This window comes from Schistocerca nitens, chromosome 11 (genome assembly GCF_023898315.1).
Source record: "Schistocerca nitens isolate TAMUIC-IGC-003100 chromosome 11, iqSchNite1.1, whole genome shotgun sequence".
NCBI lineage: Eukaryota > Metazoa > Arthropoda > Insecta > Orthoptera > Acrididae > Schistocerca > Schistocerca nitens.
Window position 1 is genome coordinate 120,005,615 of NC_064624.1, and position 26,093 is coordinate 120,031,707.

General features: G+C 48.1%; 1 protein-coding gene and 3 non-coding genes across 5 annotated transcripts in view; 2 read left to right on the forward strand and 2 right to left on the reverse strand.

Moving 5' to 3' along the window:
• Positions 1-26,093, reverse strand: part of LOC126213229 (nostrin) — an 817,565-nt gene that overhangs the window by 335,867 nt on the left and 455,605 nt on the right. The gene's annotated exons all lie outside the window — the stretch shown is intronic.
• On the reverse strand, positions 5,258-5,332 carry Trnat-ugu (transfer RNA threonine (anticodon UGU)). The gene has a single exon. It is a non-coding gene; the product is annotated as a tRNA-Thr (tRNA).
• On the forward strand, positions 5,541-5,615 carry Trnat-ugu (transfer RNA threonine (anticodon UGU)). The gene has a single exon. It is a non-coding gene; the product is annotated as a tRNA-Thr (tRNA).
• Positions 24,749-24,822, forward strand: Trnai-uau (transfer RNA isoleucine (anticodon UAU)). Its single transcript has one exon. It is a non-coding gene; the product is annotated as a tRNA-Ile (tRNA).

Here is a 26,093-nt window from a genome sequence, read left to right on the forward strand (position 1 = left end):
GTAGTACTAGCTAATGTCTGATTGCACTCAGGGGTAATGGTCTAAGAAAGGCTAGGAGCAACTGATCTAGAGCAAAATCGTAATAGTACTTCTAGCCAGTACGGAGTAGTTTCAGGAAAATAAGTTTTCTTTTTTCACGAACAGGTCGCTTATAAGGAAGAGAAATCGCCACTTGTTGACCCAGTGTTAACGAACACTGCAAGACTGTAGTCTCGCTAATCCCCGCTCCCACTTAGAAAAGCGAGTTTTTCACGCATATCGATATTTATGACGTCATACTTCCTGAACTATGTGTCGTACAATGATATAATTTTGGAGGTACGAGGCGTGTTTTTTAATTAAGTACCGTGTTGAAATTAAAAGACACGTGCTAAGATATCTCAATAACTTTACTTTTACATGAAAGCCTGTACCTTAATCTAGTTTGCCACATAATTTCCGCCAATATTGAGGCACTTGTCATAACGTTGTACCAGTTTTTGAATACCCTCCTCATAGAAGTCTGCCGCCTGACTTGTTAACCACTGCATCATCACCAGTGTTTTGACTTCGTCATCGTGTGGAAGACGCTGACCGCCCAGGTGTTTCTTCAAGTGCAGGAACAGATGGTAGTCACTGGGCGCAAGATCGGAGCTGTACGGAGGATGATCTAGAGTTTCCCATCGAAAATATGTGATGAGATGTTTGGTCTGATTCGCCACATGCGGACGGGCGTTGTCTTGCAGCAAAACGATGCCCTCGCTCAACTTTCGTGGACAGTTGCTTTGATTCTGGTGTGACGTCGGCCACCCACGTTTCATCGCTCGTAACAATTTGGCGTAAGAAATCATCACCGGCGTTGTGGTACCGCTCAAGGAAAGTCAATGCACTGTCTAAACGTTTGGTTTTGTGCACATCCGTCAACATTTTCGGTACCCAACGGGCGCACAATTTTCGGTAATTCGAGTGCTCGGTCACCGTGCCATACAAAACACTACGAGAAACATTAGGAAAATCATCCCGCAAGGAGGATATCATAAAGTGTCTGTTTTCTCTCACCTTATTGTCCACTTCCTGCACCAAACTTTCATCAACGACCGAAGGACGCCCACTCCGTTGTTCGTCGTGCACATTTGTGCAGCCATCTTTGAATGCTCTCACCAACTTTCTTACCATTCCATCACTCACAATGTTTTCTCCGTAAACTGCACAGATCTCACGATGAATATCGATCGCTTTTAGGCCTTTAGCACTGAGAAATCTTATAACAGCCCGTACTTCACAGTCGGCGGGACTCACGATTATCGGAGGCATCTTAAACACTCAGTACACAACGTAAACAAGGAAGAATCAGACCGTAATGGCGTCATTGCGTAGAGTGACGTACAGGCTTACATGTAAATATAAAAATTATTGAGATATCTTAGCACGTCTTTTTTTAATTTCGAAACGGTACTTACTTAATAAAACACGCCTGGTACATTCAACAATATATGCAGGTAGTGCCTGCAAAATGTGTTGCGAACAGAGACTGCAGCGCAGAAGTAATAAATTGAAACGTTGCGCCAGATGCTGAGCTTTTACTGCACGGACAGCGAAGATACAATAAGCGATAAATTTTTATCCTTCCATTATAATGTTGCGGTGAGTCAGCGTGGAAACATTTCGAAACGGTTCGAAATTATGTCAATACTTTTGCATTCATTCTCAAACACTGATAAATATTGCCTGTTTATATTTCAGACAAGCGAAGCTGACGGTGGGTAACTCATCCGGTTTCTCCGAGTGGTATTTTTTTTTTTTTCGAACTTCGATATGTGGCGAAATGAAAATCACAGTGATAATCCGGCGAATCTTTGCGCTGATGTATTATGATTGTCTCTAGTACGCCTTCTATCGCGTCTCGGCGTACAGTGAGCACGTAAAAATGCCTAGAAAATAGTGACTTCTGCCAAGTGCGAATTGCCTCCTGAGGCTTTCGCCTCGTTTCAGGCAGCCCATATAACGTAACTGTCATGCATTTTCTTCTTCATGACAATTCAAGGCATGCGCGGAAAAACTGGCTTACCCTAAAACGTAAAAGGTTACAGATAATTGTTGCAGTCAGTTGCTGGGTACGGGAACTGTAAACTGGCGTTGGTCTCACCTCTGATATTTAGCGCTGAGGCCAATGTAGGGTATAGAAACAGTCCCTAAGGCTATGCAAAACACTTGACCTATCTTTTTTATCACTAACAGAACAAAGTATGACCATCGGAAAACCGCTTCTTATGCGCGGCGTTTCGGAACATACTAGTTATACACACACAGTCGGATGCAGACCGACTTATGATACGGGTAAAAGTGAAACGTGTTACACTATGCCCGCATCTCGTGGTCGTGCGGTAGCGTTCTCGCTTCCCACGCCCGGGTTCCCGGGTTCGATTCCCGGCGGGGTCAGGGATTTTCTCTGCCTCGTGATGGCTGGGTGTTGTGTGCTGTCCTTAGGTTAGTTAGGTTTAAGTAGTTCTAAGTTCTAGGGGACTGATGACCATAGATGTTAAGTCCCATAGTGCTCAGAGCCATTTGAACCATTTTTTTGTTACACTATGTGATCAAAAGTATCCGGACACCTGGCTGAAAATGACTTACAAGTTCGGTATACTGGAATTCAGTATCGCGTTGGTCCACCCTTAGCCTTGATGACAGCTTCCAATCTCGCACGAGTACGTTCAGTCAGGTGCTGGAAGGTTTCTTGGGGAATGGCAGCCCATTCTTCACGGAGTGATGCACTGAAGAGATGAATCGATGTCGGTCGGTGAGGCCTGGCACGAAGTCGGCGTTCCAAAACATCCCAAAGGTGTTCTGTAGGATTCAGGTCACGATTCTGTGCAGGCCAGTCCATTACAGGGATGTTACTGTCGTGTAACCACTCCGCCACAGGCCGTGCATTATGGACAGGTGCTCGATCGTGTTGAAAGGTGCAATTGCCATCCCCGAATTGGTCTTCAATAGTTAGAAACAATAAGGTGCTTGAAACATCAATGCAGGCCTGCGCTGTGATAGTGCCACGTAAAACAACAAGGGGTGCAAGCCTACTCCATGAAAAACACGACCAACCATAACACCACCGCCTCCGAATTTGACTGTTGGCACTACACACGCTGGCAGATGACAATCACCGGGCATTCACCATACCCTAACCCTGCCATCGGATCGCCACATTGTGTACCGTGCTTCGTCACTCTACACAACTTTTTCCCACTGTTCAATCGTCCAATGTTTACTCTCCTTACTCCAAGCGAGGCGTCGTTTGGCATTTAACGGTGAGAAGTGTGGATTATGACCAGTCGCCCGACCATGAACTCCAACTTTCCTCACCTCATGCCTAACTGTCACTGTACTTGCAGTGGATCCTGATGCAGTCTGGAATTCCTGTGTGATGGTGTGCATAGATGTCTGCCTGTTACACATTACGACGCTCTTCAACTGTCGGCGGTCTCTGTCAGTAAACAGACGAGGTCAGCCTGTACACTTTTGTGCTGTACGTGTCCCTTCACGTTTCCACTTCACTATCACATCGGAAACAGTGGACCTAGGGATGTTTAGGAGTGTGGAAATCTCGCGTACAGACGCATGACACAAGTGACACAAAATCACCTGACCACGTTCGAAGTCCTTGAGTTCCACGGAGCGTCCCATTCTGCTCTCTCACGATATCTAATGGCTACTGAGGTCGCTGATATGGAGCACCTGCAAGTAGGTGGCAGCACAATGCACCTGATATGAAAAACGCCCGGCCGCTGTGGTCGAGCGGTTCTAGGTGCATCAGTCCGGAAACACGCGGCTGCTACGGTCGCAGGATCGAATCCTGCCTCGGACATGGATGCATGTGATGTCCTTAGGTTAATTAGGTTTAAGTAGTTCAAGTCTAGGGGACTGTTGACCTCACGTGTTAAGTCCCATAGTGCTTAGAGCCATTTGAAAAACGTATGTTTTTGGGGGTGTCCGGATACTTTTTATCACATTGTGTATGCGAGTTGTTATGACTTGGCAAGACAGCCAAGCCACTATGAGATAGCCGAAAGGCACGCGTTTAAGCTCACGCAGGCTGGCGTGAGGTCTGGAACAGTTAAAGGAGTTGAGTCTAGTAAAAAAAGTACGTAGCTTCTGGAGTACTTAACTTTAATCCATAATTGGTGAACATCGGTCTGACGGTACATGCATCGCAAGATAAATAGCAAATGATAATGGCGCCTTGCTAGGTCGTAGCAAATTCGTAGCTGAAGGCTATGCTAACTATCGTCTCGGCAAATGAGAGCGTAATTTGTCAGTGAACCATCGCTAGCAAAGTCGGCTGTACAACTGGGGCCAGTGCTAGGCTCTCTAGACCTGCCGTGTGGCGGCGCTCGGTCTGCAATCACTGATAGTGGCGACACGCGGGTCCGATGTATACTAATGGACCGCGGCCGATTTAAAGGCTACCACCTAGCAAGTGTGGTGTCTGGCGGTGACACCACACGAGTAAAAGCGCAAGGAAATGTAATTAATGTCTTACAGACAGAGTGGGTGGAGGGGGGGGGGTACCAAATGATGCATCGCTTGCGTGGAAAAATGTTCTGGAAATAGTCGTGCGTCTGTGAGAACGGCTTCACTTGGCTTGCGGCGCACACACGCACAAGTGTAGGCGAAGTGAGTGGGTGGTGGTGGTCGTGCATGAGAAAGTTAAGTGGAGCGAATGCGCTGGCAGGCGGCCACATCCACCCGGCGCGTCTTATGCAATGGCGTCGCGTTTGCTCTTGACCTTCGGCCGTGGAAAGCGAGGCCGGCACGGCACGCCCTACCGTAAGCTTCCGCTCGCGAAGACAGCGCCCACACACGACGCTCTAGTGACCGCCTGGATCGAGAATGCAAAGTGGAGTATGACAGCGTGGGAGTAGACGCCCCAAATCCGAGTTCCTATAGGCACAGAAAACTAGCCCACGGGCAAACACCAGTCCCAGCCATTTTGCCTATGTCGACACAATACTGACACCCTTTCGTCCGAGCTGGCATGAGAATACATCTCCATATGCAGCTAGACTCTGCAAGCATCTCTACGGTGTGTGGTGGAGGGTGGTTTGTGTATCAGTGTCACTTCCCTTTATTATTAACTATATATGACGGTAGTATCTGTTCCCGAAAGAACAGTTACCGTCGATGACCATGCAGCATTGCTCGAAATGAAATGATAATTAAATAGACACCCTAGCTGCAAGCAGGCGTTGATACACTACATTGGGGACATGTTGAAAATGTGTGCCCCGACCGGGACTCGAACCCGGGATCTCCTGCTTACATGGCAGACGCTCTATCCATCTGAGCCACCGCGGGCACAGAGGATAGTGCGTCTGCAGGGACTTATCCCTTGCACGCTCCCCGTGAGATCCACATTCCCAACATGTCCACAATCTGCCACGAGTAATATGATGGGCAAACATCTATCAGGCGCACTACGAATGTAGTGGTGTGGACATGTTGGGAATGTGGATCTCACGGGGAGCGTGCAAGGGATAAGTCCCTGCAGACGCACTATCCTCTGTGCCCGCGGTGGCTCAGATGGATAGAGCGTCTGCCATGTAAGCAGGAGATCCCGGGTTCGAGTCCCGGTCGGGGCACACATTTTCAACATGTCCCCAATGTAGTGTATCAACGCCTGCTTGCAGCTAGGGTGTCTATTTAATTATCATTTCACTTCCCTTTATTGTTGCAATCGCGAACGCTTCGCGAGAACGACGATTGCTGTTAAGCCCCCGCGAGATATACGTGAGAGAAAGCAATCTCTGCATACAAAAGGAAGTGTCCTGACTTATCATAATTCGGCCGAAACCACTAACGATGGAAACTTGAAATTTGGCCAGGGTTTGGTTCTTAGCCGGCCGGGGTGGCCGAGCGGTTCTAGGCGCTACAGTCTGGAACCGCGCGACCACTACGGTCGCAGGTTCGAATCCTGCCTCAGGCATGGATTTGTGTGATGTCCTTAGGTTGGTTAGGTTTAAGTAGTTCTAAGCTCTAGGGGACTGATGACCTCAGATGTTAAGTCCTATAGTACTCAGAGCTATTTAAACCATTTTTAACACCACTTTACCTTTCACTACGAGTAAATTTCTGAGAGAAAAAGTGGTACTCCAACTTTTAGGGACTATAAAAAGGTATTTAAGGTATAAATAACTGAAATGTCTGCAGTAAACGATATTGTAATATTTCATTTGTACATTTGATCAAATGAATCACGAATTACTGCTGTTCTTGTGTCCAGATCCAGCTACCGCCTGGTCTGGGTTGGTACTATGCATATTTGACAAAGTTAGTTTCAGAGGGTGGTTGGACCCCCTTCCTGTCTCTACTCCGTACTGCCCGGGACGCAAGTAGTCTGCCCCAACTGCCTACATCTAGTGTAAAATGTGAAATAGTGTGTATGTGTTTCAAATGTCTGCGAGTCGTGTAACTGAGGCGGAATGTAGGGACCAGCCCGGTATTCACCAAGTGGGATGTGGAAAATCGCCTAAAAACCACGCGCTAGCTGCCCGGTCATCCGGCCCTTCGTCGCTAATCTGCCGGGCGGATTCGATCCGGGGCTGTCGCGCCTACCCAGATCACGTAAAAAACAGATTGACCGTCCTTACGGCGGAACAGGCAACCGAAAAAATAGTTTTCCCGTCGGTCAACAGATGTCGCGGAATTGTCAACGCTGTATCTTCGGTGACGTGAATGACGCTGATTTGTGTTCGGCTACAGCGATGCGCGCGAAATGCATTCGTCACACTGCTGACTGTAGCAGCTCATGATCGGCTGTGGTTTTTCCCGAGTTTTCAATCTAAGAATGTAGACTAGCTCCTGTAATTCTACAAACCAAGTTTATTTCTCACAATCATATGCGAAATGAAATAAATGAAAAGTAACACACAAACATTTCTCGCGAGTTACTGTTTAAATGCAGACTGTATTGCAGTCGCAAGGGTTTTACACTCGCCTTCCATGCCGTCTATTTCCTCTTTGCTATTCAGCTCTTCTCATACGGATTATGGTGGTAAAAAAGATCTCCATGTGCAGGTTAACACTAGAAAGTTTTCAAAATCCGCACTCCGTTATTATGCGAATTAATGCTGGACATATTTCAGTGACAGTCATTTCAAATTTAAATTCTTTTACGTTGCATGTAACTTATCGTAAATGATATAAGAGTGGCACAAAACGATGAATTTTGGATTCTTGTTGAAAGGGGGCTGCAAACGCGGTAATATACAAGTGGAAGCGTGTTTTTCGAGCATATTTTGGCGGTGTCGACTTTGAAGAGCCACAGACGGCAAACCATAATTATGTTAAAAATTTACTTTGTACAGTTTAAAGATAACCCGCAAATATTCGCAACAGACACAGTTATTACTGGGGATATCCGAACTCGCGCAGAGCTGTTACTGTAAGTAGTGTTGTTGTCAAGTGAAAGCTGTGAGAGGATTATTAGCGCAGAGATTAAAAAAAATTAAAATAGGTACCGTCTATAGTTTGCATGTTATGCTCGTTCTCTTCTATTCTCCTCCCTTCATTCCAGTATAAACGCTTTTTCACAAGTATAAACGAATGGCAGTGAAAATTGGCGAATTATCTATGAATAGTCGTTTGCTGCAGTGTAAACGAGGTTTTACACTCCTTCACTTCGTTCGCTCTAGTATATACCAGGATTTAGAGGGACCGATGATCTAGCAGTTAGATGACGGCTATTATTCATTTATTTCACTGTTGCGATTACAGCTCTAGAGCCATTTTCAAGTACCAAGGGAAAGGTCTTGTAAGGTAATGCTTCTTAAATTGTTTACCAAATGTTACCACACTATGCTTTGCATTTTGTTATCCATATCTTATATTTGTTTCAGTTTTCACATTGCACACAAAAATGCCTCTACAGCCAAAATTACAATAGTGCAGTGAATAAACAGGTTAAAAATGTCCAAATCGCAGCAAAGATTTCATTTAAAAATTGTGTGCTATGATTCTTGTACAGGAAGGGCTGCCACATATCAGAATATAAGATCGACAAAATTTAGATAGGATCGAATGCTTAGGGCTCTTTATTAATTCTTACTCGTAACTAATTTATTGATTTATCTGAATTTAAAATCCACTCCCGTAACCTTTCTTTATCTTTGACGGGAAATCTGAACATTTTTAGTTCAGGATTTGTCCGTCTACTCCTGCCACAGTTGATATACTCGCACGCCCTCGACATGACGACTCGATCCAACACCACCGGTATGTCAGAAACAGCTGTACTTCACAGACGCCAAATGGTGGAAAGGCCGGTATTACACTATCAAATTTCTTTGTCAAAGATTTGATCAAAGATGTAATCCAATATTCCGTCCAATATATTTGACAAAGATCTTTGACGTAGCGCTAGAAGGGGTATTACACTGTCATCAAATTTTTCGTCAAAGTTCAAGATGGCTGACAACAACTTGTTATTAACCGCAGCAGTTGTACGTACCGCAATTGCATTGTGTGCACATGCGGAAAAGAAGTGGGGGAAAATGGAACCATACATACGAGGTTGACAGTCTTAAAAGTCCTGGGATTACAACTTGATAATAAATTCAGTTGGGAGGAGCACACCACACAACTGCAGAAACGCCTTAACAAATCTGTATTTGCAATTCGAGTGTTAGCAGTCAGAGGCAACATAAAAATGATAAAGCTTGCATACTTTGCCTACTTTCATTCCATAATGTCATATGGGATAATATTTTGGGATAAATCTTGAAGTCAAACAAAAGTTTTCAGAGTCCAAAAGCGTGTAATACGTATTATTTGTGGAGTAAATTCACGGACGTCCTGTAGAAACCTCTTCAAAGAACTGGGTATACTAACTGCTGCCTCTCAGTATATTTACTCCTTAATGAAATTTGTCCTAAACAATATATCTCTTTTTCCAACAAACAACTCAGTTCATACATACAATACCAGGAACAAAAATGATCTGCACAAGGGCTTAAAAGCACTTACTTTAGTTCAAAAAGGGGTCCACTACTCAGGAACACTCATCTTCAATAATTTGCCAGCAAACATAAAAAATTTAGTTAGAAATAAATATCAGTTTAAAAGGAGCCTGAAAGACTTACTACTGGCCAACTCCTTCTACTCCATTGGCGAAATTTTTAATAGAAACAAATGATGTATTGTATTTATTCATACTATTAGTATTGTTATTTCAGCTTTAAAAAAATCGACATGTTCCACATCCACGAGGATCTCCTCAGCACGGATCTATGGAACGAAAAACTAATCTAATCTGGGTGAAGCCGTGGGTTTTACGACGACACGATAAAAGCATTCAACAAAACTTGTTACGTGAGCTTACAGTGGAAGACGCCAAGTCGTACATCAATTACTTAAGAATGGATGAGCATACATTTCTGTATGTGCTCAGTGAAGTGTATCCTCATATCACAAAGCACAATATTCACTTAAGAACTGCTACATCTTCAGAAGACAGGCTTACTTTAACACAACGATTCCTTGCTATAGGAGAGGGTTATGTTACGTTAGGTTAGGTCAGGTCAGGTCTCCAATCTTCTTAATCTATTTTGTATTCAGGGTGCCTCACGTTGTAAAGCGCCTCATCAGCTTCAGACATCTCTATTAATTTTGTAGTTGTCGGCACACACCAATTGTATTTACCGGCAATGTTTATAAAAACACTACAGACGACAGAACGCTGCAGCGATGCTAGCGCTCCATGTGGTAACATGTCACACTGCAGTGAACAGAAGACAAGCGGTTTCTTTGATCAAATATACAGCGAGGTCCTAGATTTGATCAAATATTGGACGACATTTGACAAAGTCCCTATTACACTATCAAATATCTTCGACAAAGATGTTGGACAAAGATATTGGACAAAGAAATATGATAGTGTAATACCGGCCAAAGCTGCACGCGTTCGGACGATGTTGCCACATATTTCACAGAACGGAGTGCCATCTAGTGGTTGGTGCCACAAGTAAGGGTGTGACGCTGTTGCCGCCTGGTGGCTGTTCCCTGACAAGGGTTGCCTGCTAGACCAAGCGATTGGGCAAACTGCTTCTTATGTGATCTGGGGCCCCTACCCGAGTCCAGGAAGCAGCGCATTACCGCTCTCGGCTAACCTGACGCGTACGAATTATTGTAAAGCATGAATTTACACCAAACGAAAGGCAAAATCCTTCATTTCTCAGAACTGAGAAAACCTAAGCTATCCGCGGCACACATACGTATATATCCACGCACACCCCACAAATTCCCCTGAGGGCGTGAATTTGTGACCGAGTCGTAAGGCGCAGACGGTGGAGTGAGAAGTGTCGACGTTGACAAACCACAGAAAGGCAGCGGTAGGGCGACGGCCCGGTCTAATGGGGCACGTCTTCTCCTGGCTTCCCTCCTGAACACGTGCGAGCACACACACACACACACACACACACACACACACACACACACACAAGGGGCGGCAGCGAAGGTTCAGGGCATCCCGTGCTATTCTGAGAACCGACCAGACTACCAACGCAGGCTGCAGCGATGTGAAATACAAATAAGAAAAAGGGAAGCAAACCGATGGAACTAGGTGGGAAGCAACGAGGCAGCGATAAACGGGACGCAGCGTATCCGGCGACAGCCGCCGTGGGGCCGGTAAACACGTGGGCGCGCCTAACTCGGGAAACGAGTCTCACTGCCGCCACTAGGGCTGTAGATAAAATATCGATATCAGGCCGCACCCACCAAATATCGATATAAAGCGACTTCTCACCACATATCGATATCATAAAGGCGATGTCGGCTCCGATATTTTTATTTTATATTATTTTCACAAATTTCGGAACATACACTCCTGGAAATTGAAATAAGAACACCGTGAATTCATTGTCCCAGGAAGGGGAAACTTTATTGACACATTCCTGGGGTCAGATACATCACATGATCACACTGACAGAACCACAGGCACATAGACACAGGCAACAGAGCATGCACAATGTCGGCACTAGTACAGTGTATATCCACCTTTCGCAGCAATGCAGGCTGCTATTCTCCCATGGAGACGATCGTAGAGATGCTGGATGTAGTCCTGTGGAACGGCTTGCCATGCCATTTCCACCTGGCGCCTCAGTTGGACCAGCGTTCGTGCCGGACGTGCAGACCGCGTGAGACGACGCTTCATCCAGTCCCAAACATGCTCAATGGGGAACAGATCCGGAGATCTTGCTGGCCAGGGTAGTTGACTTACACCTTCTAACGTTGGGTGGCACGGGATACATGCGGACGTGCATTGTCCTGTTGGAACAGCAAGTTCCCTTGCCGGTCTAGGAATGGTAGAACGATGGGTTCGATGACGGTTTGGATGCACCGTGCACTATTCAGTGTCCCCTCGACGATCACCAGTGGTGTACGGCCAGTGTAGGAGATCGCTCCCGTGATGCCGGGTGTTGGCCCTGTGTGCCTCGGTCGTATGCAGTCCTGATTGTGGCGCTCACCTGCACGGCGCCAAACACGCATACGACCATCATTGGCACCGAGGCAGAAGCGACTCTCATCGCTGAAGACGACACGTCTCCATTCGTCCCTCCATTCACGCCTGTCGCGACACCACTGGAGGCGGGCTGCACGATGTTGGGGCGTGAGCGGAAGACGGCCTAACGGTGTGCAGGACCGTAGCCCAGCTTCATGGAGACGGTTGCGAATGGTCCTCGCCGATACCCCAGAAGCAACAGTGTCCCTAATTTGCTGGGAAGTGGCGGTGCGGTCCCCTACGGCACTGCGTAGTATCCTACGGTCTTGGCGTGCATCCGTGCGTCGCTGCGGTCCGGTCCCAGGTCGACGGGCACGTGCACCTTCCGCCGACCACTGGCGACAACATCGATGTACTGTGGAGACCTCACGCCCCACGTGTTGAGCAATTCGGCGGTACGTCCACCCGGCCTCCCGCATGCCCACTATACGCCCTCGCTCAAAGTCCGTCAACTGCACATACGGTTCACGTCCACGCTGTCGCGGCATGCTACCAGTGTTAAAGACTGCGATGGAGCTCCGTATGCCACGGCAAACTGGCTGACACTGACGGCGGCGGTGCACAAATGCTGCGCAGCTAGCGCCATTCGACGGCCAACACCGCGGTTCCTGGTGTGTCCGCTGTGCCGTGCGTGTGATCATTGCTTGTACAGCCCTCTCGCAGTGTCCGGAGCAAGTATGGTGGGTCTGACACACCGGTGTCAATGTGTTCTTTTTTCCATTTCCAGGAGTGTATTTGAAGTTGTACTTTTGAAGATCTAGTAGAGCATAATTTTACATTCACTGCGTCAAGGAGCCTTACCACTTTTTGAGCTTTCGACACCTCCAATCTCTCTCTTTACCTGTAAGGAGCAAATACACTGAACAGCTGCTACACCTGCTTAATATCGTGTAGGGCCACGGCGAACAGGCAGAAGTGCCGCAACACGACGTGACGTGGACTCGACTATTGTCTGAAGTAGTGCTGGAGGGAACTGACACCGTGAATTCTGCAGGACTGTCCATAAATCCGTGAGAGTATGAGGGGGTGGAGATCTCTTAGGAACAGCACGTAGCAAGGCATCCCAGATATGCTCAATAATGCACATGTCTGGAGAGCTTGGTGGCCAGCGGAAGTGTTTAAACTCAGAACAGTGTTCCTGTTCTGTAGCAATTCCGGACGTGCGGTTGTCGCATTGTTCTGCTGGAATTGGCCAAGTCCGTCGGAACGCACAGTGGACACGAACTGATGCAGGTGATCAGACAGGATGCTTACGTACGTGTCACCTGTCAGAGTCGTGTCTAGACGTGTCAGGGGTCCCACATCACTCCAACTGCACACGTCCCACACCATTACAGAACTTCCACCAGTTTGAACAGTCCCCTGCTGACATGCAGGGTACACCGATTCATGATGTCTTCATACACCTACACGTCCATCCGCTCGATACAATTTGAAACGATACTCGTCCGATCAGGCAACATGTTTCCAGTCATCAATAGTCCAATGTCGTGGGACTCAGGCGAGGCCTAAAGCTCTGGGTCTTCGGCTCGGAAAGCCCATACCGATGATGTTTCGTTGAACACTTCGCGCGCTGACACTGGCTGATTGCCCAGCATTGAAATCTGCAACAATTTGCGGAAGGGTTGCAGTTCTGTGATGTTCAACTATTCTTTTCAGTCGTCGTTCGTCTCTTTCTTGCAGGATCTTTTTCCGGCCGCAGCGATGTCGAAGATTTTACATTTTAAGATATTCCAGATATTCACGGTACATTCGTGAAATGGTCGTACGGAAAAAAAACCTACTTGTTCGCTACCTATGAGGTGCTGTGTCCCATCGCTCGTGCGTCGACAATAACACCACATTCAAACTCATTTAAATCTTGATAACCTGCCAGTTTAGCAGCAGTAACCGATCTGACAACTGCGCGAAACACTTGCTGTCTTAGCAGTGGTTAGCACACTCGACTCGCATTCGGCAGGACGACGGTTCAATCCCGTCTCCAGCCATCCTGATTTAGGTTTTCCGTGATTTCCCTAAATCGTTTCAGGCAAATGCCGGGATGGTTCCTTTGAAAGGGCACGGCCGATTTCCTTCCCAATCCTTCCCTCACCCGAGCATGCGCTCCGTCTCTAATGACCTCGTTGTCGACGGGACGTTAAACACTAATCTCCTCCTCCTCCACTATGGGACTCAACTGCTGAGGTCATAAGTCCCCTAGAACTTAGAACTACTTAAACCTAACTAACCTAAGGACAACACAAACATCCATGCCCGAGGCAGGATTCGAACCTGCGACCGTAGCGGTCGCGCGGTTCCAGACTGTAGCGCCAGAACCGCTCGGCCACCAGCGGCCGGCTAACGTTAGGTGACTCACGCTGTATATACAGGGTGTTACAAAAAGGTACGGCCAAACTTTCAGGAAACATTCCTCACACACAAATAAAGAAAAGATGTTATGTGGACATCTGTCCGGAAACGCAGGCAGCGCAATTAAGGTCTCAGAGCCAATTTTGCCTGTTGACGAACCCATCCATATGAAAATGGGCTTCGCCGCTAAACCAAACCGTAGAATTCCCATCATGCCACCCCCCCCCCCCCCCCCCCCCCCGCCGACGCAGCTTGAACGTCCTAACGCAAAGAGTTCCGAAGTTATGACGATTTCATTTCACGTAGTTCAATAATTGTCACACTGTATGATGTCATTGGTCAAAGCCGATGTGTGGTACCGAATACTCTGGTTTATCTGTTGGAACACCCTTGCCGAATACCTGGCACCACGCAGGGAAGCCGTACCGTACACTGCATGCAGACGAGCTCCACACACCCCCTACACAGTGAGATGATGTATGACCGATCTCCCACTAATATACAACGAACCTGTTACCGAAGTGTCCGATTCCACCCGTCTGCTTTGGCCCATGACGTAATCAATATGGCGGAAATGGCTGTTCTAAGCGTCTCCAATATGGCACTTAAGATGTCACTACATACACACGGCAACAAACACGAAAATACGTATAAGTAAGACAATAACATCTCCCTCCAAAAATACAATCAAACAAACCGGGCAGCCGTGGGAAATTGTGGGTTTTAGGGAGGAGAAAAGCTAAATATAACAGTAAAAACAAGACACACCAAGATCCCAAAACACGAAAATGACGAACAAAAAAAAATAATTACAAAATCTACAGGAATCAGACACTTCCCTTGACCTATATTGATCAACTGCAGCTCACGTTTCCGAAACACCAACAGAAAAACTACGAAAATTGGAATCGGTGATTTTCCTTGACCTATATAGGTCAACCATAACTATTGATACGGAAAAACCACCACCTACAACTACGAAAAACAAAACCAAAACCACAACGCCTCAAAAATTCAAAAGCCAAACACTTCTATGTAAATTAAAACATATTCAATACACAAAACGCACAACAAGACGACATCTACAAACACAACCAACACATAAACTCCGCGTCGTAATGACATCACACACCACAACACCGTTATGTCGTGGGTCAAAGCAGACGGGTGGAATCGGACGCTTCCGTTGATCCCAGAAATGCAGGAAACTCCGATACATCGCCATCGCCTGCCACGGTAATGATGCATGATACTCATACTAACAAATCCAACCTTGCACGAACCATCGCAGCTACTAAGCCACTACTGCTCTTACTACCCGCCGGCCGGAGTGGCCGAGCGGTTAAAGGCGCTACAGTCTGGAACCGCACGACCACTACGGTCGCAGGTTCGAATCCTGCCTCGGGCATGGATGTGTGTGATGTCCTTAGGTTAGTTAGGTTTAAGTAGTTCTAAGTTCTAGGGGACTTATGACCACAGCAGTTGAGTCCCATAGTGCTCAGAGCCATTTGAACCATTTTTTCTTACTACCCATCCCACTGTCGCAGGGTTTTTTTTCCCGCGGCACGAGCCTCGGAACTTTTTTCCCTCTGCTCTTCAAATCGCTACCCTCACTCGCGTTTCGTCCACTATCTATCACCTGATGGACCGTGTTAATGCGTAGCCTTACCCAGACGCACGGACAACATCACAGCCCAGCATTCTGTGATCCACCTATTAGATAACTTACATAAATTTTTGGACAACATGGTTGTGGAGACGAAGCAGCGATTAGTATGATTAATCAATTATCCAAAAACAGTCTTAATCGCATTTATTATTATTATTATACCGCCAACCGGTTTCAACCCGACGTAGGGGTCATCTTCTGGACGTTTACACTGTGAAATTACAGATATCCGTCAGAAAGACTCCGTTATACAACAGTTAAAATTTCGTAAATTTAAAATATGTTCCCCACTGGTAGACTGCTGGTGGTGTCACTCCTGTCTACATAACGGCAGGAAACTATGCGGGACTCACCCTTCGTATGGACTTAAATAGCGTGCTGGGGTCACGTGAATAGACTGAAACAGCCCCAGCGGCGATCAGCCGCATTTAACACAGTTTATTATGTGTAATTACTACTCACCTTGGTTTAACATAAATCTAAGTGACAGCAAGTAACAGAAAATGGAACCATTTCATTTAAAAAGAGTTACAATTCTAGTGGTGGTGGTGGTTAGTGTTTAACGTCCCGTCGACAACGAGGTCATTGGAGCGCAAGCTCGGGTTAGGGAAGGATTGGGAAGGAAATCGGCCGTGCCCTTTCAAAGGAACCATCCCGGCATTTGCATGAAACGATTTAGGGAAATCACCAATTCTAGTGTTAATTATAAAATAATAACAAGTGTTCCGTAGCCAACTCGTAAAATTCGTAAAAGTACACTCCTGGAAATGGAAAAAAGAACACATTGACACCGGTGTGTCAGACCCACCATACTTGCTCCGGACACTGCGAGAGGGCTGTACAAGCAATGATCACATGCACGGCACAGCGGACACACCAGGAACCGCGGTATTGGCCGTCGAATGGCGCTAGCTGCGCAGCATTTGTGCACCGCCGCCGTCAGTGTCAGCCAGTTTGCCGTGGCATACGGAGCTCCATCGCAGTCTTTAACACTGGTAGCATGTCGCGACAGCGTGGACGTGAACCGTATGTGCAGTTGACGGACTTTGAGCGAGGGCGTATAGTGGGCATGCGGGAGGCCGGGTGGACGTACCGCCGAATTGCTCAACACGTGGGGCGTGAGGTCTCCACAGTACATCGATGTTGTCGCCAGTGGTCGGCGGAAGGTGCACGTGCCCGTCGACCTGGGACCGGACCGCAGCGACGCACGGATGCACGCCAAGACCGTAGGATCCTACGCAGTGCCGTAGGGGACCGCACCGCCACTTCCCAGCAAATTAGGGACACTGTTGCTCCTGGGGTATCGGCGAGGACCATTCGCAACCTTCTCCGTGAAGCTGGGCTACGGTCCCGCACACCGTTAGGCCGTCTTCCGCTCACGCCCCAACATCGTGCAGCCCGCCTCCAGTGGCGTCGCGACAGGCGTGAATGGAGGGACGAATGGAGACGTGTCGTCTTCAGCGATGAGAGTCGCTTCTGCCTCGGTGCCAATGATGGTCGTATGCGTGTTTGGCGCCGTGCAGGTGAGCGCCACAATCAGGACTGCATACGACCGAGGCACACAGGGCCAACACCCGGCATCACGGTGTGGGGAGCGATCTCCTACACTGGCCGTACACCACTGGTGATCGTCGAGGGGACACTGAATAGTGCACGGTACATCCAAACCGTCATCGAACCCATCGTTCTACCATTCCTAGACCGGCAAGGGAACTTGCTGTTCCAACAGGACAATGCATGTCCGCATGTATCCCGTGCCACCCAACGTGCTCTATAAGGTGTAAGTCAACTACCCTGGCCAGCAAGATCTCCGGATCTGTCCCCCATTGAGCATGTTTGGGACTGGATGAAGCGTCGTCTCACGCGGTCTGCACGTCCAGCACGAACGCTGGTCCAACTGAGGCGCCAGGTGGAAATGGCATGGCAAGCCGTTCCACAGGACTACATCCAGCATCTCTACGATCGTCTCCATGGGAGAATAGCAGCCTGCATTGCTGCGAAAGGTGGATATACACTGTACTAGTGCCGACATTGTGCATGCTCTGTTGCCTGTGTCTATGTGCCTGTGGTTCTGTCAGTGTGATCATGTGATGTATCTGACCCCAGGAATGTGTCAATAAAGTTTCCCCTTCCTGGGACAATGAATTCACGGTGTTCTTATTTCAATTTCCAGGAGTGTATATTACTTTATGTGCCATAATATGAAGTAAAACAATCTGGGACACACAACAACTGGTGTCCTCTTGTATTACAATATATCTATTCGTACATTTAGGTAGAAAACATTTGAGTCAGTTTACTAAAACGGCTAATGTGGCAGGACTACAGAGCCCTCTACTCCTTGTGGTGAGGAAGCCGTTGCCATGCATTACAAAGCGTGTATCAGGCGCCCTCTAGTCTGTGTAGCGAGGACGCCGTCGTCATGGTAGCAGCTGGTGTGTTCGTATGGTGTTATCTCTGCCCCGGCCACGGCGTCCGTTGCCATGGTAGCGGTATGTCATGGCTCTTCATCCAGAGACAAGTTGTCACTTATTTCAGGTTATGCAAATATCAACAATCAAGAATAACCTAAAAAATCTAAAGATAGGATAAAAGTTTACGACACGTTTGTAGCACTCATTAAAGGAATTAAAGTATTACAATAATAAAAGAAAAAGTAGCATCATTGTCTACAAATAATATTTTCGAATAGCTCGAAAAATTTTTTATCGTGACTCTCTATTTGTTCATTCAGCATCGCTGCCGGATTCTGTTTATTACGTATAAAAATTTCCAGCTCTCTAGAATGGTTCCGTTTTCTGTTATTTACTGTCACTTAAATTTATGTTAAACCAAGGTGAGTAGTAATTACATATAATAAACTGTATTAAAGGTCGCTGGGGGTGTTGCCGTCTACTCACGTGACCCCAGCACGCTATTTAAGCCCATACGAAGGGTGAGTCCCGCATAGTTTCCTGCCGTTATGTAGACAGGAGTGACACCACCAGCAGTCGACCAGTGGGTAACATATTTCAAATTTACGTAATTTTAGCTGCTGTATAACGGAGTCTTTCTGACGAATATCTACAGGGTGTTACAAAAAGGTACGGCCAAACATTCAGGAAACATTCCTCACACACAAAGAAAGAAAAGATGTTATGTGGACATGTGTCCGGAAACGCTTAATTTCCATGTTAGAGCTCATTTTAGTTTCGTCAGTGTGTACTGTACTTCCTCGATTCACCGCCACTTGGCGCAATTGAAGGAAGGTAATGTTGACTTCGGTGCTTGTGTTGACGTGCGACTCATTGCTCTACAGTACTAGCACCGAGCACATCAGTACGTAGCATCAACAGGTTAGTGTTCATCACCAACGTGGTTTTGCAGTCAGTGCAATGTTTACAAATGCGGAGTTGGCAGATGCCCATTTGATGTACGGATTAGCACGGGGCAATAGCCGTGGCGCGGTACGTTTGTATCGAGACAGATTTCCAGAACGAAGGTGTCCCGACAGGAAGGCGTTCGAAGCAATTGGTCGGCGTCTTAGGGAGCAGGGAACATTCCAGCCTATGACTCGCGACTGGAGAAGACCTAGAACGACGAGGGCACCTGCAATGGACGAGGCAATTCTTCGTGCAGTTGACGATAACCCTAATGTAAGCGGCAGAGAAGTTGCTGCTGTACAAGGTAACGTTGACCACGTCACTGAATGGAGAGTGCTACGGGAGAACCAGTTGTTTCCGTACCGTGTACAGCGTGTGCAGGCACTATCAGCAGCTGATTGGCCTCCACGGGTAGACTTCTGCGAATGGTTCATCCGACAATGTGTCAATCCTCATTTCAGTACAAATGTTCTCTTTACGGATGAGGCTTCATTCCGACGTGATCAAATTGTAAATTTTCACAATCAACATGTGTGGGCTGACGAGAATCCGCACGCAATCGTGTAATCACGTCATCAACACAGATTTTCTGTGAACGTTTGGGCAGGCATTGTTGGTGATGTCTCGATTGGGCCCCACGTTCTTCCACCTACGCTCAATGGAGCACATTATCACGATTTCATACGGGATACTCTACGTGTGCTGCTAGAACATGTGCCTTTACAAGTACGACACAACATGTGGTTCGTGCACGATGGAGCTCCTGCACATTTCAGTCGAAGTGTTCGTACGCTTCTCAACAACAGATTCGGTGACCGACGGATTGGTAGAGGCGGATCAATTCCGTGGCCTCCACGCTCTCCTGACCTCAACCCTCTTGACTTTCATTTATGGGGGCATTTGAAAGCTCTTGTCTACGCAGCCCCGGTACCAAATGAAGAGACTCTTTGTGCTCGTATTGTGGACGGCTGTGATACAATACGCCATTCTCCAGGGCTGCATCAGCTCATCAGGGATTCCATGCGACGGAGGGTGGATGCACGTATCCTCGTTAACGGAGGACATTTTGAATATTTCCCGTAACAAAGTGTTTGAAGTCACGCTGGTACGTTCTGTTGCTGTGTGTTTCCATTCCATGATTAATGTGATTTGAAGAGAAGTAATAAAATGAGCTCTAACATGGAAAGTTTCCGGACACATGTCCATATAACATATTTTCTTTGTTTGTGTGTGAGGAATGTTTCCTGAAAGTTTGGCCGTACCTTTTTGTAACACCCTGTATAATTTCACAGTGTAAACGCCCAGAAGATGACCCCTACGTTGGGTTCAAACCGGTTGGCGGTATAATAGTAATAATAATAATAATAATAATAATAATAATAAATGCGATTAAGACTGTTTATGAATTATTGAGACAACTAACATGTTGACGGAGGTGACAGTAGAACTGTTGGTGTGGGGTGGTGGGCCCATCTCTTTTGAGTCCTCTGGCCAACATTAAACGAGTGGGACTTCCTGAATTGACTGGCAGGCAGCGCGGCTCACCTCCGGCACGCAGCAGTGCGGCCCGGGGGCGGCGTGGCAGTGGGGGCGGCCGTGTCCCTGCTGGATGCGGGCCCTGCGGCGGCGGCGCACCAGCTCGGCCGCCGCCTCCGCGCCGCCCCCAGCCACGCCCACGGCCTGCGCCGCCGCCTGGCGCTCCACCGCCGCCGCCAGCCGCCCCCGCTCGCAGCGCCACCAGCGCGCCGCCGCCCGCAGCGTGCGCCGGACGCGGCCGCCCGCGACGCCGCCCCCGGCGCCGCCTCCGGCCCGGACTCCCAGCCGGAACTCGCAGTACTCGAGGTCTTCGTAGTCGCCGGTCGACGTCACCGTCAGGCTTTCGTAGTCGCCGCTGTCCTCCCAGCAGGCGCCGTCGGGGCTGCGGGACGTCGACTTGTACGCCTCCGTGTCGCCTTCCGTCTCCGCAGAACCTTCGCGACTCGAAAAGACCGCTTTCGTCGACTCCCCGTCAGTATCCGCCAACTTCCGCTCGGTTCCGAACTTCTCTCGGCCTTTCTGGGAACCGTCGACAGCTTTCGTGTCATCCCGCCCGTCTTCGGTCATTTTCGGACTCGTTTCGACCAGTTCCGGCTCTGTCTGGCTTTTCCCGGCCAACTTCGGCTCTTCCCGATCGGCGTCGGCCATCTTCGGACCTACCTCACTCGCTCTCGGCTCTTTCGGGAACTCCCCAGCCGACTTCGGCTCTTTCCGAACCGCGCCGGCGATTCCCGTACCTAACTCGTCCAATTTCGATTCTGCTAGATCCTCCCCAGCACACTTCGCCTCTTTCTGATCCACATCGCCGTCTGCCACTCTCTTTCCTGCCATCGTCACCACCTTCACTACCACACACTGCGGCTCAGCCTGTTTTACACTTATCCCACTATCTTCCACAACCTCCCCCTCACTCCTACAGACTTTCACCAATTTCTGTGATCCAACAGTTGCTCCCCTCTCTTCCTGAACCACATTCCTCTGACCACACTTCCCCACATCAGTCCCTCCAAGCACCTCACTCTTCCCCTTCTCTACTCCATCGGAGCAGCCCTCAGACTTATCTCCCTTTAGTGACCTCACACCAGCCATGAACTCTTCAGTTATATTGGTGTACCTTCCCGAGTTTTGCCCTGTGTCACTCTGCAGTAGACCACTTCTACCCACTTTTGTACCTCCATCTCCAACTTCCTTAGAATAGTTCGCAGCATTGTCTGCATTACCATATAGATGAGCCCTCTCCTGATTGCTGCAAGGCAATTTATCATCACCACACTCTCGTGTATTACTTGAGCTGCCACTGGGGTCTGTGACTGGCGCCAGACTCGTCTGCATTATAACCACCTTTCTGTGACTCTGCGGTATCTCGTACAGAGAAGGCTGATCCTCACCAGCTGGTTGTTCACCACCACCATTTGAAGTTTCGGCCCCATTAGAGGTGGTATCATCAGGCACTGCTATCTTGCCTGCAGCCTTTCCTGGCCTCCTCAACTTCTGCAGCACGCTGGTACCATACCGGAGTGTCCATTGGGAAAGACCATTAACTTTGTCAGCAGCATTCGCCAATGTACGTTTCTCTCCAGTGCGGACTTCTATTGCATTCGGAACACGTCGAGGTACTTCTGGTGGCTCGGGCCGTGCCTCTGCCGTTCGATCGGTGTTCGGTTCAGGTCCGTCGGCGAGTACCAGTCTCTCGTAGTGCGCCCCGTCGGTCGCTTCTTGCCGAGTTTGTTGGAAAACCGGTGACACCTTCAACTCTTCGTAATCAGGTCCGTCGTCATTATCGTAACCTCTGTCTCCGGAAGCAGCAACGTTCTCACAGTTGAAATATCGCGAGCTCGCCTTTCTACCCTCGAGAGATGCCGACAGGTGGCTAAATGCAGCTCCAGAGGACACACTTTGGGAAACTTCTGGGACTGTCCGGCTGCTCATAGAGGACCCCGGACGTGAGCACTCGGCGTCGGTGACTCTCGACACCTGCCTCAAGGAGCCGATTTCCTCGTACCCAGGAAAGCAGTTGGAGTACCGCTGGTTGTCCCTACAGAAGTCTACAGAGCTCGGCATCGTTTTGCTCCTCAGTCGCGGCGGCTCCACCAGACTGGTGCCGTTTTTGGAATTCTTTACTACCTTCGCATACTCTGGGAATTTTTTCTCTGATGGGTCGTCCCCCAGTGGAACAGTCTGTCCCAGTTCCAGGCTGACCGACGTCCGGAATGTCGTCATAGTCGCCTGAGGATCTCCCGGAGATATCTGGCTATCCCTGTCAAGGTCTTCCTTGCTGTTGCCGAAGAAGGAGAAGTTTATGTTGGGCATCTGGCCCATTTCGTCCCTCGCTGGGCTGGTCGACGTGCTTCTCCTACTGCCAGAGCCGGACCCGAAGCTGGCTACGCTTCCTGGTGGTGGAGATGCTCCGCCGCTAGGGGCGCTGGAGGCGCCATCCGCAACTCTGGCGCTGTCCGTCGTGGCGCTGCCGTCGCCGTCACGTGACTGGTAGGTGGGGGTTCGCTGGCGCGCCCACCAGGGCACGGAGCGGCGCCACCATCGCTTCTCCTTGGTCATATTGCACCCAACTTTCTCGTGGCAAAAGCTTCCTACCAGAAATTATTCTCCTGTTACCAGCTATTGAGGCAGCTTTCAGGAACTTCACTTGTTCACTCAAAACTCCATCTATAGCACTATTTTAAATACTGTGCAGGTCCATCTTTGAAGTATGAAAATGCCCCAGGTGCATCAATGGATTTTGTTGATTTTTGCCGATATTACTGGCTTAATATATACAGCTACACAACCTATCTTCATTCACACTAGTTCATTTTGAATGTATGCCACGAAGTTCTTCAAGTAACCTTTGATTCACTCGAGTATGAGGTGGATTTCAAGTACTTTTTCCAAAGAGTTATTTTATATCCTCTTGATGCAAACCGGTATCACATCCAGATGTTGAAATTACTCCATTTCGTCTTCAAAATACACAAGACTGATTTAATAAGAATTATACATCTGATTTCTTGCTTCACATGAATTCTATATGAAGTTTTTTACTAGCATAATATTCTCATGGTATGTACACGACTGAAATCCAGTTTTCAACTGCTGCAAATGTATTATAGCATTGCATCTTCATTTAACATAAAGCAGTTTTTCCCAATGACTGAAAATTTGCTATCCATAGATCCAGTTTTTTAGTAGTGAATCCCTAATGTATTTAGCAACAGGAGATTTAAATGATAGTTATGATGTTGAATGTTTGATGACCTTAGAGATCTTCTATATTCTAAACCCAATAACTTGTCCCCCTTTCAATCTGGAATCTCACATGATCAGCTGTTTGAATTAATTCACAATTTTCGCGTGATATCTTCGAAACTTGCTACGTTGGTTTATATATTTTTGAAATTGTTCACTTACTTTTTAGCTTCCTGGTGTTTATTCATCTTCGTAGATACAACAAAGGATATTATCGTCTAGACGCAGTTGCACTTGTCTAGCTGACCTACTAAACTCATCTTACGGATTCATTCAGTGCCAAAATGTTCAGCTAATGAAATGCACTTAGGATGTTGATACTTACTAAGAGTGGATAGTATATGTATAAGTATTTCAGAATATGTAATTTCAAAGCAAACACCACGCCGTCATTTCTTGGGTGTTTTGTATTTCAACTTGTGTCAGTGGACGTAACTGGTTACTGGCCATAACAATTTTGAATAGTGATTTCTGTCGAAAAATTGCAGACGCCTTTCCTCTTCGTCTTCGCTTCCCACTTCTCTCTGCACTTCTTTTTACCTGGGCTTCTCTTCTCAACCCGTTTCTCTTTCAGCAGTCTTCGTCGACATCTAAGGTTGCCCAGACGACCTCCTTCACGTAGTTGCGAAATCTGAAAATACACACCTTATAAGACAAAGTTCTTTTCAGTGAGTTGGTAGCACTGGCCATTTCCTCCCGAACCTTATGACGTGTATTGGAAACTCGGAATTTGTGACACGCGGTTAGTAATAAATTTCTTTTTATCTGTGGCCACTCACCATGCAAAAGAAATTGTCCGATTATTTGATGAAGTCGAAGTACATAGATCACAGGATTGGCTTAAAATATGAGTCGACTACTGCAGACTATAATCAGATATGAAAATATAATGGAATCTAGACGTTCAGCTGCTTACAGGCATTGATAAATATCAATGGAGACTGTTGAAAAATGTGTGCCCCGACCTGCAAATGTAGTGTGTGGACAGGAAGTTGGAAAGTGTGGGTCTCAAGTGGAGTGTTGCAGAGATACGTCCCTGCAGTCGCAGTCTCTTCTGTGTCCTCGGTGGCTCAGGCGGTTAGAGCGTCTGCCGTATAAGCAGGAGGTCCCGGGTTCGAGTCTCGGTCGGGGCACACATTTTTCAACCCCGTCGATATTTATGAACGCCTGTAAGCAGCTAAAGGTCTAGATTTCATTGTAATTTCATTCTTCTACAGCTGTGAGATCACCAATGATATCTGTACAGATACCATATAATCAGATATGGGCACCCAGGTGATGGACAACAGGTTTGCACTCACAAGTATATTTCCTCGATATGCAAGATGTCTACAATAGCAACCTGTACCAGTGTTAGGTTCGTCCGATCACTATACCTATAGCACACACACACTCCTGGAAATTGAAATAAGAACACCGTGAATTCATTGTCCCAGGAAGGGGAAACTTTATTGACACATTCCTGGGGTCAGATACATCACATGATCACACTGACAGAACCACAGGCACATAGACACAGGCAACAGAGCATGCACAACGTCGGCACTAGTACAGTGTATATCCACCTTTCGCAGTAATGCAGGCTGCTATTCTCCCATGGAGACGATCGTAGAGATGCTGGATGTAGTCCTGTGGAACGGCTTGCCATGCCATTTCCACCTGGCGCCTCAGTTGGACCGGCGTTCGTGCTGGACGTGGAGACCGCGTGAGACGACGCTTCATCCAGTCCCAAACATGCTCAATGGGGGACAGATCCGGAGATCTTGCTGGCCAGGGTAGTTGACTTACACCTTCTAGAGCACGTTGGGTGGCACGGGATACACACGGACGCGCATTGTCCTGTTGGAACAGCAAGTTCCCTTGCCGGTCTAGGAATGGTAGAACGATGGGTTCGATGACGGTTTGGATGTACCGTGCACTATTCAGTGTCCCCTCGACGATCACCAGTGGTGTACGGCCAGTGTAGGAGATCGCTCCCCACACCGTGATGCCGGGTGTTGGCCCTGTGTGCCTCGGTCGTATGCAGCCCTGATTGTGGCGCTCACCTGCACGGCGCCAAACACGCATACGACCATCATTGGCACCTAGGCAGAAGCGTCTCTCATCGCTGAAGACGACACGTCTCCATTCGTCCCTCCATTCACGCCTGTCGCGACACCACTGGAGGCGGGCTGCACGATGTTGGGGCGTGAGCGGAAGACGGCCTAACGGTGTGCGGGACCGTAGCCCAGCTTCACAGAGACGGTTGCGAATGGTCCTCGCCGATACCCCAGGAGCAACAGTGTCCCTAATTTGCTGGGAAGTGGCGGTGCGGTCCCCTACGGCACTGCGTAGGATCCTACGGTCTTGGCGTGCATCCGTGCGTCGCTGCGGTCCGGTCCCAGGTCGACGGGCACGTGCACCT